The sequence below is a fragment of the Ptychodera flava genome, chromosome 1 (genome assembly GCF_041260155.1).
Source record: "Ptychodera flava strain L36383 chromosome 1, AS_Pfla_20210202, whole genome shotgun sequence".
Lineage (NCBI taxonomy): Eukaryota > Metazoa > Hemichordata > Enteropneusta > Ptychoderidae > Ptychodera > Ptychodera flava.
This window is the reverse complement of record NC_091928.1, coordinates 46,313,911-46,319,471: the sequence shown is the minus strand read 5'-3', so window position 1 is coordinate 46,319,471 and position 5,561 is coordinate 46,313,911.

Sequence of the window (5,561 nt, the reverse complement as noted above, 5' to 3'; positions counted from 1 at the left end):
CTTGTTTCCCTACAGTAGTTTTCTTTTCTTCAAAGTATGTCTGTTTAGCTACCTTACTTCTATCGCCAGAAATTTTACGTGGCGTCGATTCAGTTTCCTGTTACAGAGAAGTGTAGTTAAAGGGAAGCAGTCGTCGGAACTGCGCGTGTGCGGCTTTCTTGTTTACAAACTGTGTATTTCTTGCATGATATTGAGATGCATCAAGTCAACATAGCTTCAACATTTAGATTTTACGATATTCATTGTTAGCAAACATGTTTAATTTTCGTCAATCACCAGATACAGTGTACATCGGTCGTATAGGGATCCCTTGCAACCTTTGAGCATAGTTCCGACGACTGCCTCCCTTTACATGACAAACTTCAAGCTGATATGGTGCTGTAAGAAGACAAACACCATAGCCACAGATTTAAAAACAGTCGATGATCTACCATAGTATACGCAAAAGCATCTCAACGTGGTACAAGGCAGGAATGTGCGCCTCCCTATCTGGCGTCACCTGTGACAATGGTAAAGTCAGACTGAGCTTAGAGCGCCACCACAGCCGGGAGAGTGTGAGGATAGTTTGGTCAACTTAAAATTCAGAGCTCACAGCTCTACTATTTCAAACACATTGCTTCACCGATCAAAACAATCTAAAGCAGGCTCGGACGATCACAGAAAACACTCTATAAATAGAACACATAATCACAAAAACATAGCAAATTTACAAATAAACCACAAAGTGTTACAGTGGGAAAGATATACGAATGTCTATTGAACGTGACGGTCATTGCTACACCATCGCTCACAAGTGTCACACGGTAGTAGTTTGTCGAAAGCGTATATCCTAAGGTTGAAGACCTCACACACTTATTTAGATAACTTTCAAATAATTTATCCCCGATTTATTGAGGGTAAATGATATATACTGTGTCATCAGCATGCAACATTTCTAAGTCTTCCCCCCATTCCAGTTTTCGTCTCATCTACACCAACTCGAGCCAGCTAGCTGTCGTTTGTTAAAACTATATGGCACGTCGCGTGCTGTGTGGCAGGATTTTGTCGAAACCATCACAAAATTTTGTCTTAAAAGCCGTCAAATATTCGTCTGTCCTCTTTATTATTTTAATAGCGTCTTCCAGTCGCCCATTATCCCATATCTGACACAAGCTAGCACCATAGCGCAGACAAATCCCGCAGTCGTGCATTTTGCGCGCGCACTGTATTCTGTTGTCAGTCTTTAATACGTCATCAATTATTGGTTATATTACATCATATTTTGTGTGTATTGCCATAAAACACTCTCTTTTGTCAACAAGCGTCTATTGCTCATGTTCAACCAAAACAAAGTACCAGATATTTCCCATCAATCTCGCCATGTAAAGATTTTTGTACGCTACATATCGGCTTTCTACCGAGTGAACCCCTTGCCCCCGTTATCGGGTCAATCTGGAGTTTTCCCATAGATCCTCGAAAAACTCGAGGGTCTATGGTTTACCTCAGCAAATAAGTGTTCTCATGATACCCGACGCAATCGACTTTTCCCATGGTACGTTTTGTCTTGTCGGAACACTGAGTCTGTCCCGCGTGATAAATGTTGATAAAATAGTGACTGAAATGCATAAATCTATAAGCATAATTTGTGAATCGAACACTGATAAAATCCAAGGCGTTCTGGGCGGTGGTTCGATTATGATGACTATCTCTCCTTGATATTATGGACAGTAATGTGTTTTGTCGCCATGATGTTTTATGCGAAACAATTTTGAATTCTCTGTAATTAACCACTAGACTTATTTCGTCTTTTCTGGTCTAAAATAAATCCCTTTGCCTCTTTCTATACGTTACATCTTATACCAAGCACATTCGCCCTATGAGTCGAGGTACTGTGTTGAAAACAAATCAGCGCTCGGAAAGTCGCGCACAAAAAAAAATGAACTACCATGCTCCGTGTCAAACGAAGTGTAGAGTCAACTATAACAACAAAGCGTGACGTAAAATGATGCCCAAAAGTAACCACGCTCGTCAAATTTGTTGGCAGATGACGTTTATTTAACAACTTCAGAATGATTGAGGTGACAAGTACGACGACCGGATCTGGCGGGAATAAATTATTGTTGCGATCGTACGACCGAGAGTACTTGACATTGTTTTATCGCACAAGTCGAACGTCAATCAACGGACGTGTCGAATAAGTAGAGGGCGCTATAACTTTCCTGCTACATCAGTGTTTGACAGATTCGTATTGGAACCCAATCCTCGTGATCCTAGCAACAGATATAGACTAATAGCAGCAGGAACAAAATTAATGAGGCGATGAATTCATCAATAAAAATCAAAATTGAACTCCATTTTCAAAGTTGTCGTTATACTCTTTCTTAGACTTTAGATTTCTAGAAATTTTTACTTCCCAAATGTACTAATTTGCTTTCTTCATAGACCAAAGTGAAAAAGCTCCAAAAGGTGTAAGATTGTGTGTGTTGAAACTCAAACAGCACTTGTGCAGTCATCAGTCAGTGTGTCTTCAAGTTGCTACGAACGTTAGTTGGCTGCGTCGTAAAAGACACATTCTCCTTTTAACTTTGTCCTGCCAATTTCACAATTTCTAACTTCCCATATGAGTTACTCTCAGCAGACGATGGCACATTGTCAACAGTCGAATTCTTCTGAAAAGTTAAATTGACGGTTTTTCGTCTCTAAAAGACGCAAAAAAGGGATGATTTTTAGAAAATGAAAGTTCTACATTGTGACTTTACATTTTCGTTTACTGAACTCTTCATGTCATGGTCAGTTGCCATCTAAAAGTTCAAGGTCTGTATAGAATAATCAAGTACAAGATCCGGAACTTGTGACCTTATCCTTACGTGCTCTCGAGAAAAATCAAACGCATTCAAGTGGAAATGTTGTGCGAAGTAAATAAACATAGGAAATGTTTGACAAAGTCAAAGAGGATGGAATAAAAGCCATATAACAACAAGTAGATCTACTTTATCATCGTGTAACATTTTATGAAGAGAAGTAAATTATCCTATTTCAACACGTGCAGAACGTCAATGCGTTGTAATTACTTTTTGACCTTCGAGCCGCCATACAATAAGTACCCGGATGTAAGTGTTCATTCTGTTTTATGCCCGATGCACACACAAGGAATTTCGATATTTGGTGCATTGTCGTCTGAAACATTGTTTTGCACACATCAATCCACCCGTCCATTCGTCAACACATACATACATACATACATACATACATACATACATACATACATACATACATACATACATACATACATACATACATACATACATACATACAGACAGACAGACAGACGACGGACGGATACCCATCCCAATAGCTGCTATAGACTATAGTCTATAGTAGCTAAAAATCAGCCTGTTATGCATTTGCATTAAGATTCCTGCTGCTTGTTCTACCTCAAATGGTGATCTGACATGACATAGGCCTAAAACATGAAGGTATGCATTTATACTGAGCTTGCTGTAGTGTATAGCAGATAGGCGTCAATTTATCGTTTTAACGCAAAGTCTCAAAAAACATCGGTCTCTTCAATGTCAAGAGAGTTTGACGATCTAAAAGCAAATATTCTTTTTCAACTTTGCCAGCGCCCATCAAACATGTTGAATCTACCGTTTCAAAGGCGATGACGTAAGAAGTCAAGTGGTTTCGGAGATGTTTTGTGCGAGGACGGATGACGTCATCGTTGCGTATTCCGTTGTTTTTGCACACAGGAATGGACGACAGGATGCGGAAAGGGGTGGCTTTGGGACGAGATGGAGTTGGGACCAATTGGGTTTCGATCAAATGGACTATAAGTCACCAAAAAGTGTCTATTATCACCACAAATTGATGCAGTCACGTGACATAGCAAATTAAAATATAAAAATATAGAATGTATAATATCTAAGTCTTGTAGCTATTTTAACACACTTTTTTCGTTTCATAAATTCTTTGAGACATCGTCCGTACCACTCTGATCGTCTCCATGTACATGAACCATGCATTTCTTCATTTCTTCGATTGCGCTATCTTCCTTTTCTTTTTCAAGTTCATCTAAAGGTCGCCCTGCATATGAGAAATTACGACCATTGACGTCATCTCGAGATATTATTTAATTACGTCACTTCGAGAAACTCAGCATTACTCGACGATTTCTTGTATGTCTGTCCTGTCTGCCCGTTTCACTTCTATTGGAACATTCAGCCCGCTTGGCCGCTCGTCAACTTTCCATTCTAACTTTGTCCTTCGCATTATTTGAACATAAAATGTCTTCCTCAACTGACTATATCGTTCACGTACCTATATATCACTGAAGCTTATCCTTATTGCGTGCAAATTCCGTTATTATGAACTCAACGAACGCCTCATTTTGTCTAAATCAATACAACTTCTGAACGTTACAAAGATAATCTTCTCTTAGCGGTTTGTGCAAACACTGTGTCTACGCATGCGTATGTTATATGATATTTTCCTTACAAACTGTCAGCTTACCAGAATTGTCAATATCGTCATAGGTGTATCCAAAAGATTGAGACTGGCTCAAAAATTCACCATTGGTCTTTAGTGGAAAGAATGGTACCTTGAAGGAATGTTTGGATTGTCCAATAGGAGTGTTGCTTTGTGGATAATCGTCCATGGAAACTCTACGTCTGTGAGGAAATGCAGCCAATAGCATATATCACTACTCCTATCACAGTGACCCAAACATGATTAAATAATTAAATTAAGATGATTGGCAAGAATATAATATCCCTTACTAGTCCATGAAGTTATTTCTTTGTTTGTTTGTGTTTATACAATGGCGGTTTTATGATAAATCCGTGAATGTTGAATTTGTTGAAGATGGTTGCTTTGTATTTGAATCTTAAACTTCATTTTGACAGTCACATTTCATTATGAGGCGGCCTCCAAATAAAAACGTCTGTGGCTTAAAGTAAATACACTGACAGCTTTCAAACTCTTCTCTAAATTTTCACCGAAGATACGCCTTTAGTCGTAAAAACAGCTTCGAACAACAAATTTAACAACGTACCGCCGAATCCATTTTTCTGCAATTCTATCAACATTTGTGTGGACAAAGTAGAAGAGCGGGTCACTTGGCGAGGACATCACGTGACTAAGCGTACCATTCATGTAAGAGTGGACGAGATTATGAAGTTGATTATGTGAATTACTCCTTATTGGCGGGAATCTTCCTATTTGTTTCTATGAATCTGCAAACCCTGTTTGAAAATGGACGCCAGTTCATTCGTTCTTTGTGACCGTTTTTCATCTTTGAGCCCATAAATTACTTTCGTAGTCGGCATTGGACCAAGTTAGGCGGCATTTGATCGAAAATGGTGGTGGCAGTCTCGGAGCAGCCGGGTACGCACGCTCGTCAGAAATTTCGCGGAAAAGGTGATGATTTTCGTCGGACATCACGGAGACATCTAGGTCCGTGGAATCGAGAAAAAGGGGTACTTTTTCAGATCATCCTCCGAGAATAGGTCTGGTTCTTCTCCCAAGACGCTTTCTCACTCGAGAGAGTAAACCCAGCAGCGGTCCCCCCAAGCCATGATCCAGAA